The sequence below is a fragment of the Sciurus carolinensis genome, chromosome 10, assembly GCF_902686445.1.
Source record: "Sciurus carolinensis chromosome 10, mSciCar1.2, whole genome shotgun sequence".
Classification (NCBI taxonomy): domain Eukaryota; kingdom Metazoa; phylum Chordata; class Mammalia; order Rodentia; family Sciuridae; genus Sciurus; species Sciurus carolinensis.
In genome coordinates this window covers 46,386,239-46,407,369 of record NC_062222.1, presented here as the reverse complement: position 1 = coordinate 46,407,369, position 21,131 = coordinate 46,386,239, and the positions used below count along the sequence as shown (strand labels likewise).

General features: G+C 36.8%; 1 protein-coding gene across 3 annotated transcripts in view; it reads right to left on the bottom strand.

Moving 5' to 3' along the window:
• The window catches only part of Elovl6 (ELOVL fatty acid elongase 6), a 122,927-nt gene that overhangs the window by 38,795 nt on the left and 63,001 nt on the right, over window positions 1-21,131 (bottom strand). The gene's annotated exons all lie outside the window — the stretch shown is intronic.

Below are 21,131 nucleotides of genomic sequence, written 5' to 3'. Positions count from 1 at the left end.
TTAGCCAAATCTCTGATCTAAGTACCTGTTTATATAATAAGGGCTAAATCTAAATTGTGCAACATTCTGTAGGATAATTGAATACATTTTGTCAATTTCTAGTACAGAATAAAAATGAGGCTGTTCTAGATTAAAAGCAATTTGAGAGACATAATAAACAAATACAATATGTAGAACTTTTTAAACCATTGTTTGCAATAAAATCAAATGTTAGGCATAATTTTTAAAGTACTTATCAGCTATTGATAACACTGAAACATTTGTCAATATAATTACATGTCTTAGATTTGGTTTAAAGTACCCCAGGAAACCAACAAAACTATAAAAATGTATGAAGATTGAGAAAAGGGGATAAAGCATGGGGTTGATTATTCTTTCTCTTCTCACATGTGTGGTACATATATACACATACTAACAGTTAAAATATTCCATGAAATTTTTTTAAAGGATGATTCATTGTGGAAGAAAATATCTGCATAAGTAATTAATTATCCGAAGCATCTAATAGGGCATCTAATAGGGCACATGTTCATGTTGGAATTGCTGTTTTGACCCACAGACTTTTGATGAGACTGTTAGTTGGAAATATATAAGCAAGATAAAGTAGAATTCTCCAGATCCCTCTAAGCCTGCTGATTTATTTCTGTACTTTTTCTAAGTAAAAGTGAACAACAGTACTAATAATGCCAAGAAAAAAAAAAATCAACTATCTTCTATAGAAGTATGATTCGACAGAAAGCAATAGAGGCCTTGTAAATAATTAAACATTTGAACATACTTCCTGAGGCAGTGGTGTTTCTCTTAAAATGGGTATTCTCTCTTCAATTAGATCAACAGGAAAAGCATTGAAAAATGAAACTCAAGACTCAATACCAAAAGCAAAATGTGTTAACCTAAAGAGTTTAATTTGTAAAATGCTTCATATGCTATTTCCCTAACTGCTGGCATATAGTGCTGACTCATAAGGCATCTTATTATTAAACAAGCAACATTCCTACTTAAACATATGCAAGTGACCTACTTGGTAAACACCATGAAATAAAGCAATGATTCCAGGAATCAACCCATAAATAAACACTGAACAAATCACGTCCACAGAGGCAGACAAACCCTTGGACACACAAGATGTGGCACACAGTAGGTGCTTAATAAATACCTGATGAATGAATATGGTCCTGTGCTATCAAATTTTCTGATGGGGAGGGCAATTTTGCATCTGTAGGAGCTCAGCAAACACCAAATGAATGAATAGTTGGTGGACATTAAAAGTTGTACTTGCCCAGTAATACATTAACAAAAAGTGAACAATGAAACATTCAGAAAAACATTATGATACATTTTCTTGCTCTAGAAAGAAACAGACTATTTCTTTACTTCAATGAGAAATGGAAAGGTAAGACAATTTTATGGAAACTTTAACAACTGAATATTTCAGGAAGAAAATAATTTTGGCATTAAATGTATATATATCACTCTATTTCTCTTCTGAAATTTGCAAGAGAAGGGCATTAAATTACTTAAGAGTTAGAATCACTGTTTCTATTACATTCATAAAATGCAATATGTATGTAAAAATAATACACATTTAAAGCTCACACATAAACAAAGACTCACTAAAAATAAAAGAGTATAATTCTTTTCCCTAAATTATAAAGGTAATAAATGACTGTAATAGCAAGGTTCTGATTTATTAATTTGTACAGGTAGACGTGCTAAAAAGCTTTGTCACTTAATCCTTGTAATCACTTCACCATGTAGGGAAGGTCTTATCTTCATTTTATAAAGAAATAGGCTTAGAGGGCAAGTAACCCCAGATTTCCCTACTCTCCTGTGGTAAACTTGCAGGAGAAAATGGGGCATACTTGGTGTGTTATCTTGTAAGTACATAAGTATTCTTTCAGCACTTCTGCTGAATTACATGATAACGGTGCATCTGAGTAAATATGGTTCAACAGTGAAAAGATGAAGAATCCCTCATCTTCATGTTCCAGCTGTCATATTTTCTGGGCCTGGAACCTTTTTATCCAAACTCTCTTTAACTCCTTGAGTATACTGAAAACATTTCCTTAGAATTACTTATCATTATTTCCCTGACTCATTCAATATAATTCAGATTTGGGTCATGGTTGTACATACTCATTGTAATACTAGCAATTACATACCAATAAAGTTAAATGAATGCCTTTATATACTTCTATCATCCTAGCTGATGAGGGGGAAATGTGCCCTGAGAACCAAGACGAGAACAAAAATCCACACTCTAATTTTTCTCTGATTTCCTCACTTCAGAAAGAGAATTAGTCCTAATGCACTGTTAAATTCTCCAAAAGTCCCATTCCCTTTTCTACATGTTTTAAAAACTCTCTTGAAAAGTCATCAACTCAACATCTAGGGCGGCCAAACAGCAACACAGAATTTGAGAATAACAAGAGATTTTAGAAACAGAGTCCAAGCTCCTCATTCTACAAAAGAGAGAAAGGGTACCCCATGACATCTGGGGCTCATAGTCACATAGGTGCATACTGTACAAAGGTCAAGAGTGTCCCAAATTGTCATGATTGTGATTAAGCAGGTGAACAGAAATTAACTGTATAGACTATATCTGGGTCCCACGCAGTCAATAATGGGAAATATATTTGTCGAAGAGTTATTATTAAAATAAGCTGCTACTGTACACTATGTAAATCTTCCACTGGGGTGAAATCCAAGTAATGCTTTGGGTTAGTTTAGAATTAAACTTAGGCTTTTACAAAAAGAGGAAATCATCTAAGGAAATATTAACTCTTACTTCAAGCGAGTAATGAAAATATCCTTTATGGCAGAATGTATTATTTTTCCATTTTGTTTCGAAGATAAGACTTTCTTCAGCAAACTAGGCAATTTAAGTAAACTAAAATTGCTTTTTCTTTCTGGCATCTCTCTGGTAAAGTTCAATTATAGTCAAGATGAATAATGACTTGCTGTTAGCCTACTTAGGGTTTAATGTGGACAGATTATTTCCCTAACACTTCCATGGTAATCCAATAATACTTGCTATTCTGGCAGGCATCCATATTTGGGAACAATGGTGATAATAAAATACTTCATTACCAAATAATCAGTAACTTTTAGATGGCACGGACTTGTCTTGCTTAATATATTTTAAATGTATATCATATGGCACAACCTATAACTATAAGATACTTAATGAGTACTTTCAGGTTAGTGATTCTGAAGTTGGTTACTAGGTAACCAAATAAAGATAATGCAAATGAAATACTGATGCATTTTGATATTGTTGGGTTAACTTCTTCTCCCTCCATTTTTGTCATCAATAATGATAAACCTGAATAATACTAGGAATTAGTCCACGATGACTAAAAACAAATAGTGGCTTTATCCTTAGAGATAAATGTTCCAAAACATTCCTAGAGGTGCTTTTTTTAATTCTTACCAAGTGTGCTCACGGTTGTATTTACTGCCAACCAGGGACACTTCTGAAAGATCATGTATAAATTCAAATGCTTTCTTTTTCCAACTTGTGTGATTTCCCCTGAAGCCAGTACTTAGTTGAATGTCCTTGACACTCAACATCAAGATCTCTGACAGCTATCTTGAACTCCTTCAAGAATCCAGCAAGTCCATTTGCCAATGAAGAAACTTTTATGTAGGGTAGTATTTCAACATAGGGTAATTGCTAATGAACACCTTGGGTTCCTTCCTGACTCTTTCATGTTGTGTCTCAAGGGCCTTGTTTATAAGGCTACCATACATGTGCCAGGTGCAAGGAGTTGTAAAAGTGAGCAGCAAGCCACCAGGAAGAAAAGCAAAGGAGACCTGGAAGTATCTCCTACTTGGGCTAATAGTTAACTAGGGTGCAGAAAATTTCATGTTCTAAATCAAAGAGTCTGAAGCTGAGATAGAGTACTAACTGGTTGGGGCCAACTCTCCTCTAGTTCAGTTGTTGATTCAAGTCAGAAAGTGATTCATGGTTCTGAAAATGATTCTAAGGGCACAAATAAGCTGGGGACCCAAAACTGAAGGAAATACATGAGTTTTGCCAACATGACATGTTTATAATGGTTTTAATTTGATAAAAATATAAAAGAAGGTTTTGTTGAAAGGGATCCTGAGGTTATACTCTTAGGAGTTCCAGCCAAGGCTGGATTCTGTCATATTCTTGAGAATTTCCCAAGATGTCAAAACAAGTATTTTAAAATAATAAGGATAATGAGAATATTTCAGCAGGTTTTATTCACAAGTTAATTATACCTAGAAATTAACCTACATGCCCAGAAATTCTGACAAAGAATAATTTTGTGAATAATTATAGAAATATGTCCAAATTAATACAAATTAATAGTGGCTTTAAAATTGCAAGACAAGCCATAACTAAAGAAAAGGATGTTGTTCGAATCTTTTATGTTTGAACCAGGAACCTAAAAATGTGATTTTCGAGCTTCTTTGAGTTGTAAACACCTCTTTCTCACTTCTCTCTCAGATGCTAATTAAGAGACCACAGTTTCTTCTTATCTCTTTTTTATCATTCTTTTATAATTCCATTTTTCTATCCTTCAGTTAGGCCACTATTAAAGCAGAGTTAACATTCAGTAACACTGGTTCACAAACCTGGCTACCTATCCCTTTCCATTAAAGTATATTCCTCTCAGAAACAAACCTGGTGAAGAAAATGGCTTGTCTACGTCAATGAAAACATCTTTTTTTTTTTTTTTTTTTACCCTGCTACCTTTTAAAAAATCTTGGTGAGTTCTGTTTGCTTGTTACAACTAAAAATAGGATATTGAGGGAGAAAATGCTATCCAAATATAAAAAAAAAAAAAACTCACATATTAAAAATGCCATCTGTAATACTGAAATTGACAGGATCCCTTTGTTTCCTTAAATATCTGTTTTTCAGTTACTGATTCAAAAGGCTGACATCCAATCATCCAACCACGCATCCATCCATTCGAAATGTAGTGAACTTTTATAATATGCATTTACACTGTTAACTGACCTGAAAATTCTGCCTCTGTTAAAATAGCTAGAAAGACAGAAACATTTACATGATAACATGTTGTAGAGGTAGAGTCAATGGCACCTGTGTGTTATGAACAGTAATATTTTATAACATTTCTGAGGAAAAAGGTAATGTTGTCATGAGAAAAATGCTCTGTGGAAAGGTGGGCTTGGAGCAGGACTGTGGATGGATAGACAGAAGCAAATAGCATTAAGTAGTGGAATTAGGAATGAGCTAAACTGGGAGGTATCACACCAGAAGCTTTCAGTTGGGTGTGGTAGAAAATCTGTTTGGAGATACACGCTAATGCAGCAGAGTTAGGACTGTATCTCCACCCCAATGTTGCAGTAAGTTGTTAGGTACACAGACAGTAATTTATTAGAGGTAATAATTACAGTATAGTACTGAAACAAATGTTCTCCTTCTCTTTCTTCCTCTTCAATAAATAAGACCAGATTAACTCATATGTACACTATCACGTCCCTGGGATGAGAGTGGGGAAGAATTACTGCTAGTGTCCTCAGAAGAATAGCTGGAGAATTGCTGGTTTAAGTCATGGAAAGCAATGAAGGCCTTTGAGTGAACTGGGGAGGAGAATAAAAAAACACATGTCCACAGAGAAACTTGGTGTGCATGATTGCTATTCTAGAGGGCAGATGTGGCAGAAGTTGCATTCCAGATCTCTGAGTCATCAAATGCAGCCTGACCTGTTCCCCAGAGCTCACGTCACCAGCAATTGCTGCTCTGGGAGCTACCAGAGGAGGCGGGTGTGAGCTGAAGGAGTTCTTCAATGAACTGCTACCCTTCACAAAAATTATCAGATGGGAACAATGAACATTCTCCTTTTCTGAGACTAGTCCAGCAAACTGCTAGGCTAGGCATGGCATTCTGCCAGAAGATGACTGGGTCCGTGTCCCAAATTGCCTTGTCACATAAAGAAATTCATCCCTAACGTGCTGCATCTTAGAGAGGTGCAAGAACATTTCTTCTCTGTTTTAGTAGATATGGTGTAATAAAACCAAGCAGGAAGAATCAATTCCAGTTAGAACCAAAGACTGCAGAGGTTACTAAATCAAAGAAAGAATTACAGTCCATTCTTTTCTTGCATGAAGCTGACAGTTTCTTATTGCCTTAGAAAGAATGAAGTTTGCTACCACTCCAGAACAAAAATTTGGCAAAAAATGTAAGTCGTCTCAATAAGATAAATTGCCCATTCTGAAAGTAAACTAACTATGAGCTCTGTACAGAGAAAAACATGGTTTCTGTCTTTTGGAGAATATTGCTCTCAATATTCTCATCTTGATTCTCAGGTGTGGCTTGTAACTTCAGGTTAGAATTTCCTAATAACTCTGATATAATACATCAAATGTAGATACAAGGTACAATAAAACATTAAACACTAGTGACTATTTAAAACAGTAAGTTCTGAATATGACTAGTAGCACTGCAGAAATTAAATCCAGAAAGTGGTTCCAGCAGCAGTTCAATTCCATTCACTAACTGCCTTAAAGAAATGGCCTCTGTTCTAAGAAATGAAAAGTTATCATCTGTATTTCCAATGAGGCAAAGCTCACCTGTTATGATCATTTTAAAACAGAATTATAATGATGATAATACAGAAAGTATACTATAATTTTGAAATGCCTTTTAAATATGATCAATTGAGCAACCCTCTTGTCACCAGGCTAAACTTTAGCTCTTCGGGTCTTAAAATCTGTTACATAATATAAATGAGGCAACTGTGTTTTATTTTCCCGAATTTGAAATTTTCTTGGGTCTGCAGTTGTACAAATTATAATTATGGACTTGTGTCAAAGTCAAAGTTGCAAGTTTTTTTCAAAAAATTTTTCTCATTCACTCTGGTGGCCCACTGACCGCAGAAATACAAAACCACAGGACTGGGAATGAACCTTAAAGATATTGTATTCCAAACTTCTCAACTTAAGAATTCCTTGTTATAAAAATGTCTGGCTAATAACCAATCAGTTTCTGTTGAATGTAGAAATCTCATTCGTAGATGAAATTTGGCATTCATTAGTTCATGGTCACACAGTGAATCTAGGCTTCTTCAAAAAAGATCCAAATTCTGATGCCACTTGTCCTCCCCTGTGGATTAACAACAGTCCTTCACACAGACAGGTCCCACTTTAAGAGCCAAATATAAAAACCGGCTTGTTTTCATGCCGAAGGAGCCTGGAATGTTTTATAGATAGATATGGATTTATCTGCAAGCTGGGCACCAGAACCAGAAGTGAACACTATAAAAAGGATATGATTATTCACAATGGAAGACAACCTGGATTTCAAGTTTATAAGATTAAGTCCCTTTGCAACACAAAAATTTCCTAGATTTAAATCAAAATCAAGAAAAATAAAAGCAGGCCAGGCACCTATATAAACAAACGTAAACATATCCAAGTCTCTGAGTTCTTTATACTCAAGGACTGAACATTTAATTTGAACAATGATCCATTTCTGTTGCAGTTTACTATGACCTAATTTTTTTTTTTTTGTGGTGTTGGGATTGAACCCAGGGCCTTGTGCTTACAAGGCAAGTACTCTACCAACTGAGCTATATCTCCAGCCCTTATGACCTAATATTTATATAGTTTTCCTCTTTACTTTGTGCCTCACAGACAACAATAAAGAAGCTAAAAAACAAAGTCAAGGGGGAAAGATGACATGTTTTCATGTTCTTTATTAGATGACTAAATAAACTCATCACTAACCTGTCCCTCAATATAAAATTCGAATGAAAACTGGGGAAATCATGAAAAAAATATACCCTGAATGTTATTTCTGGATCAGAGAGAAAACTGCTCTGAGGAGAGGACAATTATCTCATGGTATGTAGCTCAGACTGGTATTTTTGTCAGCAAAACCAAATTTTACGTAAGAAATTAAGCTTGAGTTAAAACTGAAAGTGACAAGAAGAAACACGTCATTAGTAACACAGAGAAAATGACTTCATTTTCGTCCATGAGAGTATCACCTAATTACCCATAAAAGGACTGCTTCGTTTTGCTCTTGAAAGTAAGAATATGGCAAAATTCTGACTTTGGGGTGTTCACGTTGCTCCTTAAAAATCTGAATGCTCCTTCAGTGACATAACTGAACCGTATTAGTTTCCTAGGGCTGCTATAACAAATTCCACGAAATGAATGACTTAGAATTACGCAAATTTATTTCCCTACATTTCTGGAGTTCAGAAGTCAAAGAAGTCTGTGAGGCTAAAATCAGTGTTACCAGAGCTGCATTCCCTCTGCAGGCTTTGGGCAGAATTCACTCCTGGCCTTTTCTAGCAGTTGGAGGCCACTTGGCAATCCCTGGCTCATAGCCCATCTCCATCTTCAAAATTCTCTGCTCCGATCTGTTTTGTGTGGTCACCCCACCCTTCTAAGGACTCTGTGATTACAAGAGCTCCACAAGATAATCCAGGTCCACTGCCTAGAATGAGTCTCAAATTTTAAGAATCCAGGAGATTAGACTTGGCCCACCAATTCCAGAATATACCCCATTCTCAAATCTCTTAATCTAATCACATCTGTGAAGTCTCTTCTGTTATGTAAAGTAACATATTCAGAAGTCCCTAGGATTAAGATGTGAACGTTTGGGGGGAACTACTATTCAGTTAACCACCTGGATTAACCTGAATTTAAGATCTAAAGTCATTTTTTCTTCTGCAATGCAGAGGAGTTTCCTAAGATGCTAACCTTTCATGTCTGTTCCTGGTTTGAGAGACCCAGAGCAAGTCTCTTCCCTTTTATTCTAATAGGCATTTTAGATGGCAAGGAGTTGATAGTCATACCATTATGGAGATTACCTTAAAGTGACTCATAAATATAATTCAAGTATCAGCAACCAAGTGCTCATCAGTGACATGACATCATATACCTTACAACGAACTAGGCACCAAAGTTTAGAATTTCTACTAGACCAGTGAAACTCCACATCATGTACACCCAAAAGCATTAGCTCCTAATTAGAATAAGTTATACTCCATGTATGTATGCTAAAATACACTCTACTGTCATTTATTTCTAAAAAGAACAAATAAAATTTCTCTTTTAAATTAAGAAAAAAAAAATTCTGTTCAGTAAATTTTGACAGAACTCCAGAGCTCAATCTATGGCCCTCTTCTCTTGTCACCTGCACCAGTAGTCCTCACCAGGGGTGATTATTTTGCTCCTCCGAAGATATTTGAAAATGCCTGGAGACATTTTTGGTCTTCACAGCTGCAAATGAGTTGGCTGATGGCACCTAGTGTGCAGAGGCCATGGGGGTGGCACATGACAGTCTTCCACAACAAAAAATTATTCAGCATAATTGTCAATAGTGTCAAGGTGGAGAAACCCTGAGCTAAAGAAAAACAGAGAAAATAATTAAGAAAAAAAGAAAATTCAAGAGCATGTGCATTGAAATGTGAAACAACTGAAAAAATATGTTCACCAATTGGGATGTTATCACCCAGGTCTCAGATTCTCTCAGGCAGATTTGCTTTGAGCTAATTCTAAGCACAGAGTAAACAAAGCAAGCTTCTCCTTTCCACTCAGAAATTCAATTTAAAACTGAAAACAAGAGAAAACAACCAAAATGGGTCCAGATATTACTCCCTTCCCTATTGGAAACTTAGTTTTACTTCTGTCTAGCACGGAACCATAGACTAGCTGCCCCATAAAGGTTGGTGGATTCAATTCTTACAAATGTCGGTTGGCTGCAATGCCTCTCTTGCCATTAAGGTCATCTGGAACTGCATTTTGAAACATATTCTGGACAAGAGAGAATGGGACAATCTGAAAAGAACAGAACCAGACTCCACAGTCATTGCCAAGACACGTTCCCCCTCAACCCACCCACAGAGTTCAAATTGTTTTTGAAGTAGAATTCCAGTTATTTCAGTCACCTCTTTATTAACCAGTCCTATAAAACAAGATAACCCCATGAGTCAATCTCAACCCAGGATGGAGCAATGTTATTACCATTCTACTCCCTGTTTCTCAGTAGTCAACATTTTTAGATTGCTCATATGAGCATTTTCCTGTGCCTGGTTTATTCACTTAGCATAATGTCTTCCAGCTTCATTGTGCTGTTGTGAATGTTGGATTCTCCATCCTTTTAAAGTCTGAAATAATATTCCACTATATAAGCACACCATAGTTTTGTCCATCCATTCATTGGCTTTTAAGTTGAACCTATTTCTTGGCAACTGAATACCACTACAGTGAACAGGGGAATGATCTCAGATTCAAAGTATGATAATCTTATAACAAAGAAGGTTTTTTATGACAAACTTTTTAAAAGAAAGAGTGTGAACGGCTCTATTTTTGGTAAGTACTGGAATGATAAAGAAAATGGGTGCTGTCGCATGATCAAGTATGCTATGGGTAATCAGCAGTTTGATTGCATTCTTTTCTAAATCTCGAAACAAATTCCTCATCGTTGATGAGCTCCTTGTGGGTCTTTGCTCCCCTCATTCCTGCCATGTTGGGAGGCACTAGTTCTCCTTTGACAGTGACACATAGAGCTAAACAAGTCCAACAGGAAGCTGCTCTGTTTGTGCCTGTCATCAGCTTCTACAGAAGGAATCAGAGCAAAACCTGCCAGGCAGTGTCCCAGCCGGTTTAGGAGCCTTTTATCTTTATGGTTCAGAAGACTTTTATCTTTCCATCTATTTACATCATTTTACATGAAGACTTTTGCTTTACTCTCCCCTTTCGCACCCTTTACTGACAGGTTCAAAGTCAAGAAAAATGATAGAAATACCTCTTGGGGGGAAATTCTGAATGGGAAATCTCAAGATCTCTCAGAACATCAGGAAATGAAGAGCACAGTTCTCATTTCTCCAGAAAGTGAAAGGTGGGTGTGTGTGTGTGTGGGGGGCTTTGTTTTATCTTTAAAAGTTTGTTTTTACTACTAAGTTGTGAAGCAAAAGCACTTCATTTGCATGTCAGGTGATTGCTGGGATGTGACTAAGGTATCGCTGAGATTTATCAAGTGTGGGTTCAAGGTCAGATTCTCAAAATCACAATGTCTGGAATTTTCAATCAATTTCAGAAGCAAGGAATAATGCTTAAGGACAAGGAGTGTATATTTGATTCATCATTCCTTAGTTGGAAAGTTAATGTGTCTTCTCACATTCCCAATGCATTCCCCTTAGGAATGTGCACTACGAGGGAGTGTGTCCTTTAGATTACTCTTGCTGGTATGCAGGCGCTGTGGCAAGATAGCAATCGCTCTTATAGTAAACCCAGAGTCTTAGTTTGCATTAGTGTCTTCTCTATCCTGCTTATGTGTCAAGACAGATTCACTAAGGACTGAGATTTGAGAGTAGCAATATTTTTTACTTGGCTATGCTTACAGAGAAAGGTTTCTTACCACAAGGGGGAAAAAGGGGATACAAAGAAAGGATTTGACAAGTGTTGACTTAAGCTACTTCCTCAAGTCTAAAGCATTTTTTAAACAATTTGAGGATTCTAGATGCCTAAGTTCTTTAAGAACAGCTAAAAAGTATTTATTGAACATCCACAGGTTCTCATAGGGTCAGTATTTATCGAACATTTACAGGTTCTCATAGGGGAACTTTGTGCTTCATTAGGACAAAAAGTGGAGGTCTGACTTAGAATGCTCACTGGGCATTGCTCCAGGCCATTAAAATAGAATATTTCAATCTGGTCAAAGTCGTAACTTTTAAAACTGAGCAATTGCTATATTCCAGGCATGATTCTAAGTGTTCCAACCACTTGCTACATATGATATCTCATTTATACTTAAAAAAAAAATCATTGTGGCTTCGTATGGTAGTGCACCCCTGTAATTCCAGGGGCTCAGGATGCTGAGGCAGGAGGATCCTGAGTTCAAAGCCAGCCCCAGCAATTTAGCAAGGCCCTAAGCAACTCAATGAGACTCTGTCTCTAAATAAAACACAAAAAAGGGCTGGGGATGTGACTCAGTGGTTAAGTGCCCCTGATTTCAATCTCTGGTACCAAAAAATAAAATCAAATAAAATCATTGTACCCATTTTGCAAAAAACCAACCAAACAAAAATCAAATAGTTAAGAAAAAGGGTTAGGTAACTCTGTAGATAACCTAGAGTTTTTAAGAGGCAGTGGTGGAGTTAGCACAAGTTTATAATCCCAGTGGCTCAGGAGGCTGAGGTAGAAGGATCATGAGTTCAAAGCTAGCTTGGACAATATAGTGAGGCCCTAAACAACTTAGGGAGACCCAGTCTCAAAATTAAAATTAAAAAATGTGGGGGTAGCGATGGGGGTTGGCTGGGGATGTGGCTCAGTGGTTAAGCGCCCCTGGGTTCAATCCAGTTACAAAAAAAAAAACAACAAAAAAAAAACTGAGCAGCAGGATATCAGAACCTATGCTCAACCACCACATTGTATGTGTATTCTTTCCTAGGATTATACAGCTCTCTATTGGTCCTTTCGGTCATAGTGGTTTTTCTCATCACTTTTTCTAGTTCCCTATCATACCTCATCACAATTTCTGACATTTGGAAACGTAAACCACTTAGACTTGGAAACCACTTTTGCTCCAAGAGTGTTTCATCCTTTAAGTCACATTCGTATGGATATTGACTTTTCACTATAGAAAGAAAAAACTGTAAAAAAGGAAAACCAAGAAAGATTGCCCCTGCTTTACGAGGTTGAAGGTTTCAGAGAATATTTCCCCCAAAGTCATGGCATGCTTGCTAGCTGATTGCTCTCTCCTCTGATGTTTGCCTATATTTTTGTACGGTAGGACATAGTGTAAGATGTTTGGTAGATTATACATTTGTTCTGTCTGTGTCTTCCTACTTAAGATGACTTATTCTATAGTTTTAGGTGTCTAAAAGGACAACAGAATATTCCTGTGTCTTAGGATCCTAAAATCTAATACAGAAAAAAATTTGAGGACACAACATTTAAGACTACATGTGAGGAAATATAAACATGAAAGTCATATGAAGAGATCTTATATTTATGTATATAATACATAATCTTCATAGTTAGCCAATTGTCTTGCTTATTTAAATATCAATGTTCTAAGGTGAACTATAGCTCTAAAGATGATAGGATTTTTATAGATTTGACATTGTCTCTAAGATGTCCAAAATATTTTTCATGATTCAAGTAATTTCTCCCAGGGCTACTCTTCTGGAATTGCATCATGACCTCCCCTGGGACACCCTATGCTACTGTCATTCTCCCAGGACACAGGGCCACTCTGCCCCATTTTCCTTTGCACGTGCTATTCCTACGTACTCTGAATGCCCTTCCTGCCTGACCCTGTCATTTTTGTTGATCTCTGTGAAGAAGTTCCCTGACTGCTTCTAGGTCAAGTTGATGACCCCTCCCTTCATCGCCACTGTGCTTTCTATTTAATTTTATACACCTCTTATGGCACTTATCCATATTTATCTCCCCCTCAAAGTCCTGAAGGGTTATATCTGTGTCTTAATCAACTGTGTATGCTTAGGCCCTTATGTCACAGTGTTGGCCTTCCTTGTCCCCAATACAGGAATGAATGATGACATACTGGATATTTTGAAACTTTTCTGTTGTGGACACAGTATGGAAAAAGAAAAGAAATTTACTGGGAGACTAAAATAACTGATGCTGAAGTCATCTATGAACCTATGCTTCAAGGTTACTTGACTCTAAATCTATGCAGTAAAAAAAAAAAAAAAAAAAAAAAAAATTTATTGTAGCTTTTTTTTTCCCTTTAAGAGCTGAAAGAATCCTACAAATGAATCTAAATTCAACTCTAATGTTATTTGTTTTGAAGGCTCTTTGGTAAAATGAGTATATTTTAGCCAGTCAGCTGCTCCTGGAGAGGCACACTCTCAGGTGATGCTCAGTAACACTGGAAAAGTGCCACACAATGTCTTCACTTTTTGCTGTCCAGAGACCAAGTATTACTTCCTCAAAGTAACTGGTTGCATAAAGTAAGCCAAAGGCAGCCTAGACAGGCATCAGGTGAGCCTGGTGCTGTGACAGCATCCCTTTAGTCCTGACAGTTATATCCCCCATTTTTGCCATCCACGGAGAAAATTCCAGACAGATTCTGCAAAGGGTCAAGCGTAATTGGAAATCAAAATAATGCATAAGTCTCATAATATTTCAGTTTGAAATAAAGCACATTTGCTTTGATCAGGATCAGTACGGGAGCACAGAAAGATAACAGTTGGTGTGTAGCAATAGGCAAAGGAGAAAGCAGTAATAATGCCCCATTCGAGTGAGACACAGGGAAGCAGGCAGTCTTATATTTTCACAAGGGAAGTGTAAAATGATGGGTCTCTTTGAAAAATAATGTGGCAGTATTAATCAAGAAACATAAAACATCCCTATCTTTCAATCTTGCAACTGCACTTGAAGGAACCCATCCAAAGCAAACTACCCTACATTCAGTTTATCAGCAAGATAATCACTGAGGCACAAAGTGAAAAGTTGGTCTAAGAGTCAGGGATAAAGTGTGGCATTCCAGTACTGTAAATGTATATGGTTTTTATAACTGGGTGGGTGGTGTGAGACAAGAGGATGACACGACATGACTACAAATTAGAGGAAAAAATCCCACCCATCCCATCCCCAAATTTATTATTAGGTGGTAGGATTATATGTGCTTCTTTTCTCTGATTTACTTTTATGCACTTTAAAAAATTGTACTAGTTTAACAAACAAAAATAAGAATTTTCATATGATAATCTTAAATTTTTTTAATATTTTATTTTAGAAGTACAAAATGCTGACCAATATATCAAACATTTTGATTATGGTTACATCAATAATATAAAATTATGCAAATTTTATTTCAGGTACTTTTACTCTGGCAGCCACCCACCATCAATCAGATCTATTGGCGCAAAGACCTGGGTTTTAATCCTGGCTGCTGTATATTAGCTGTGCAATCTTAGTTAAATTACATTTTGACAGTCTCAGTTTCCTCACTAAAAAGACACCTACTTCCCAGGCTTTTAGCAAATCATCAAAATACTGAACCTGATAGCATATGACACATCATAAGTCCTCACGTTAGTGACTGCCACTGCTTAGTATTTAAAAATTATAAAATTAGAATCATATGCAAAATGAAGCTAGATGCATCATGATGATAACTCAGGAGTTGTAAAGCTGTACGTGATACCAATTCTACTTATGAATTTGATGTTGACCTTTTTTGAGTGCATTAGTTTAAACAGCAATTAACATACAAAACAACACAACCCAAACAAGCGAGAGTTTTCCTGAAAGCAAGCTATTTTGATATCTCCACTTGAAAATGGAGAAAAGTAATAATGTGCAATAATAATCTGGAAACCTTACTCTTAAAACAATTCTCAATTCAGGATATAGGTCACAGATTCCGAGATAATATGCACAGGTCACTTCTGAACTATACAGCAGTATGTTGGGGAACAGTAACAATAAAAAATTGCTATGCATAAACTTTCTATGTGAGATATTTCCAAAATAAAATGAAAAAACAATGCTATGGGTGGACAGCTCTTTTTTTTCCTGACCTATTTCTGGTGGGAGGAAAAAGTTCCCTTTTATAGTCATTTAATTACTAGGTAGCAGTAAAAAAAGGAATTAAATTTATCCACTTGACTGACTGATGTCACGGTTAAAAGACCCAAGGCCTGCTAGTAATTATGAATGCTATTTGCAAGCATGACACTGATGTTGTATTCTGCCTGTTCTTTTCACAACGTGCAATAGCTTTACAATCAAAAATGTTTATTGCAGATCAGTTTCTGAGTTAGTAAGAATGAACTGAGATGTAGCCACACGGGTGACGATAATGGTAACTTGCACTGTGAGAAGAGGTCACTGCTCTACCTTAGAAGCAATAGGTGAAAAGCAAACCTTGTCACAAGGTTATGGTTAAGATTAACTCAGATTTGCAAAACTGCATCACTGCTTTGATATCAGGTGATGTCCAAAGGGTATCAAACTGAAAAATACAGACAAGACATGATCATCAGATATTCTAAAAGGAGCTACTGGTCAAGAATCTGCCCTCATTTCCACACTCATGGCCATAGGGCAAACCTGACTGATCCTGAGCAAATACCCACCAGCTATGTGACCTGAAGTACACTTCCAACTTTTGGCTGACAAGAACTGATAATCTTAGGTAATCAGTTTTCAACTTGTACCCTTCGCCCATGACCTTCTATAGACCTTTACGTGGAAAAAGGAGCTTCCAAGGGAGTCTAGGCCACAAGTCCAAAGGGGCGGAAACTGTATGAGGGTTTCCCAAGGTCCCTGTTTCCAGTGATATCCTCATTTGACTTACTTTGGTTGTTTAGAGAATCGAGCATGAACTAAATCAAGTGATTCAGCAGAGCCAACTCTTGTACCCACCCCGACAGACAAGAAGCAGAGATCTTCTTGTGGTTCTGTGTGTGTAAGAGCTACAACAGAGTTTTAAATTAATTTCTAAGAGCAGCCTGAGAACACCAACAAGTTAATTTCTACCACTGCCAGTAAGACTATTCCCTTGTTAGAAACTCTTGGGCTATGTCCATTCTGTAGTGTATTCATACATAAAACTCACTGTCAACATTTGTCATGGGTAAGACTATGGGCAAAGGCATCTTTACTGTTCATAAGCTTCATAGCCAAGATTTCTTATCCATACTGTCTAATAGTGAAATGAAAGCAGAGGTTTAAATATAATTGACACCAAAATATCTTGATTCTTTTTTCCATAAATCAATGAATTATCTTGGGCAAATTGACTAAATCTAATCATTTCTGTCCTGTCTTCACTAAAATTAATGAGAACATATTCACAGAAAACCTATGTTTTTTGTCTAGTTTCCAAACCTGCCCCATGGAAGAAAAGTTATACATTCAACATGAACACACAGAAAAATAATTTTCTATATTTTTTTTGAATGCCAGTCTTTCTCTACTCCCCAACATGCAAATTTTATTTTCAAAGACAAATGAATGGTAGGATTCCTTCATAGTTTTTATTACTCTAGGGGTTTGAATCTTGAAATGACTTGAATTATTCATTCAGCAGGTACTAACTGAGCACCTACTGCATACCAAGCACTGCTTTAGGTTCTGTAATCAGTGAGCAAAAAAAAAAAACAAAAAGCAAGTCATCATGGAGGTACGAGCCTGAAAATGGACAAGTATAAAAATAAACAAATAATCAAATATTAGAAGATCATAAATAGATACTATGGAAAAGAGAGAAAGTGAGGAATGGATCATGAGTTTAAATAGGGTGAACATTGAGAAGGTGAGTTTGAGCAAGACTTGAAGGAAGTGATGGAATGAGTCACTGTGGCAGGGGAGTGGGGTGGATGGGGATGAGGTGTAAGGAAGAGAGAGATAATCTGGGCATGAGCTTTCTTCTAAGTTAAAATTACTGGGGATTCTATGAATTTTGTCTTTGGGAAAGCCACCAAAATCTTTTGTAGGTGATAATTATAAATCTGGGTTGCCAAGAAATTTAAGAACTCTTGAGCTTCTTACACTACCTCTTTTGAACTAAGTTAGTCAGTCTGTTGACTTACAGAAGGTACCATGCTATGCTCTTGAATTAAAACAAATTTTAAGTAGCTTAACACTAGAGATGAGTCTATTTAATCATTCTTCATAAAGAGTGTGAACACTGTTCCTTCAGAATTTTCTTTTGCAAACCTAAACCTGACCATATAAAAGCAAAGGATGGTACAAAAAATTGCCAGGGATAGTTCTCAATTAGTCAGAGTTCGATTTTCTATAAGCACATTAATTCTGCTTCACTGGCAATCTGTTTTTAGATCCAAGTTGCAAGAAAGTATAATGATTCCTGACAAGGGCAAAGAAATAGGTTTTTAATTTCCTTCATGAGTCAACAGGGGAGTAAAGGACACAAGTGACTTTTTAATGTACATTTTTCTGAATGTACATGTTAAGAAGCAAAGCCTAAGAGTACTGCAGAAATCAGAATTTTGGAAACAAAAAAGGCAAATGAAAATGAATAAAACATGACTTTTCATCTAAAAGAAGAAAGGATTCTTTAAAAAAAATTATAGACTCCAGCAACTACCTACTTCCATTTTTAAAAATTAAATCTATGAGTCTATTAAGGGAATTGAAATAAAGTTTTTAACTGAGTAATAACACTACATACTTTATAACTTGATCAAAATTTTAGGAAGCCATCGAGAAGACAAACATTTCAAAAATAAGATATAGTTGTTTCTTTCAAAACCCAATGACTTAGTTTTTCTTAAAAAAAAAAAAAGGTCTTTTTATACCTCCCTGCATGTTACAAGAATATCTTCCTATCTTTACAGAATGCAAAGGGACCTCCTGGCAAATGAAAGACCAAGATTTTATGATTAAATTTTTAAACAAATTATAATAAAAATTAACGATATGTTTAATTAGTGACAGAATGAGGGGGGAGATGGGAAGTCAGAATTAGAGACCCAGTCAAATGAATTTGTCCCCAGTGATCTTAAAAAACATCAGATCCTGGCCTGAGTAGAGAGACAATAAAAGAGAGTAGTAGCCCCCTTATTCATGAGAGGTAAGATTCAAGACCCCCACTGGTGCCTTAAATGGCAGGTAGCACCAAATCTTATATATATATATACATTTGAAAAAGTGTAATTTATAATTTATAAATTAGACACAGTATGAGATTAACAATAACTAATAATAAAATAGAACAATTACAAACAATATACTGAAATAAAATTGCCATCATCACTCTGGAGCTTTGGACCACTATTATGTACATAAGGGTTAATCAAACAAAAGCACTGAGACACCATGACAGATAACCAGTCATGAAGTGACTGACAAGCAGGTGGCACATGAGTGCATGATGGAGAAAGGGACGTGTTCGTCCCTTTGGGCAGGTGTTGGGGGCGGGGTTCATCACACTACTCAGAAGAAGGGAACGAGATTTAAAACTTTTAAATTGTTTGTTTCTGGAATTTTCCACCAAGTTTTCAAATCATCGCTGAAACCACAGGTCACTGAAACTAGGGAAAGTGGGGACTACTGCAATGGAGAACTAGTAAGTAACTCAATTTTTGGTCCTTAGGTGAAGAGCAGAAGGCCTCTGTTGCTGGAGGGTTGTGAGAAATCAGATGCTAACTGCTAACTTGCTCTCTGATGCTGCTGAGTTAAGAGGGTTTGAGTGCTGGTCCTCCAGCATCTACATGCATGCTCATATCTTCTAACTAAGCACTGTCACCACTGCGTGCTTCAGGACCTCCTGGGGTGCTCGTGAAGAATGAAGAGTAACTTAAAAATCTGCACTGATATATAGGCTTTAGGAGATTTGGGGATGTAAGCTTGAACCATTACTTCAAGATCATGATTAGTTAGCTGCAGATCTTTAGCTATCACAATCCCCAGTACTAAAATCTTTGCTCTCCTAGCTTAAAGATCACTCAATTATAGCACAATTCCAAACCAGTTATATACTACAATCCAATTAAACACTTCTAGCTAATATATTTACAAAATAAAAATCAGAGTATTAAAATGAACAAAGACCATTAAAGGAGAAAACACCAAAAGCAAGGCAAGGTGGTACCTACTCCTTGCACTCTATTGTCAGAGCAGGACAGACACCTGTCATTTGTCAGAGCAGGACAGCCATTGCCATAAAACCATATCACACAAAGGAAAGCCTGGGCGTTACCCAGTCCCTGAATCTTCTCCTTTATGAGAGAATTTTTTAAACAGAAAACAGAAACCTACAAATAACACATTTACATTTCTTCATTAAGCAAAGATGTAGTTCTCTAGGGAGTGCTTTGAGAATGATAGTTTAGTCTACACGACAGAGATCAATGATGTTTATTTACTCTGAACTAATACAATTTTACAAAGCCTTTGGTACAAAATTTTGCTGAATTACTATTTCTTAGAGTAGTGGACCCGGGCTGAGAGTAATAAGACTTCTGATTCATCCATTTTTTTCCATACAGCTTATTCAACAAATATTTGAGGGCTAACTATGTGCTGGGCATTGGGAACAATTATCAAAATAGACACATTCCCTGCCCATGGAGACTTCGAAGTCTTGCAGAGGAGGGGTAGATAAATAAATGGAGAAGTGGGGGAGTGGCTAATGAGGGCATTACAAGCCAGTCTTATTTGGTCAGATGAAGCCTTCTAGAGAAATATTCAGATAGGATGAGGATGAGCCTGGCAAAGAAAGTGAGAAGGAACAGAATGGGCAAAGACCCAGAGGCATGGGAGAGAAAACCCATTCCAATGACTACAAGAAATGTAGAGGGCTTGACTTGCATTCAAAAGAGGGAGCGGGAGAGTAATGAGATGGAGATGGCGGAGGTGAGGGGAAGCAAGCTCCTAGGGCTCTGACAGGTCATATTAGGTCTTAAGTCGAAGAGCCATGAGAAACCATGGAAGGTTTTAAATAAACAAAGTCTACATACACACTTGGATCTGTGATATCACTCATGGGCAGGGGCTTGAGTCAGTGTTATGGGAGAGGCACAGGCGTGAGATAACAGCAGGGCCTGGAGCTGCGGGGAAGGCAGGTGTCCTGCACAGTGTGATTACAGAAAGTTCCTGAGTCTGCACACGCCCGGACTGGGGAGTTGCTTCAGAGTAGTTGGTCAAATGTTCTACGTGTGTGTGTTACCAGGCTTGTCAGTTGCCTTCTGAAAATGATTTCACTCCACACTATCTGTAAGGTTAGGACATGTGGCAAAGTTCTCTATTTCTTCATTTATTTTGGTGCTTATCATGTTCTTGAATATTAACTTATGCTCGGCCCATTGTGTGTCAATTATCGCTGTGCAATAACATCAGTTTCAAAACTTAAAAACAAAACAAAAAACCCCAGCTATCTATTTTTCCAACCAATAAGACAGAACTTGTAAAGGAAAGATCTCAGCTCACCTGGAACATGTTTTGGAAGAGCCAGGAAAGGATCAACTCATAAGTTAAGTGTGTGACTGGTTACCCAGTCAAATATTCAAGCCTCAAAGGTAAAAGAAACTGGACTGGGGTTGTGGCTCAGTGGAGGAGTACTTGCCTGGCATATGTGAGGCTCTGGGTTCAAATCTCAGTACCACATAAAAATAAATAAACAAAAAAGGTAAAAGAAACTTTTCAACAATACAAGGCTATCTTGCTTTATACAA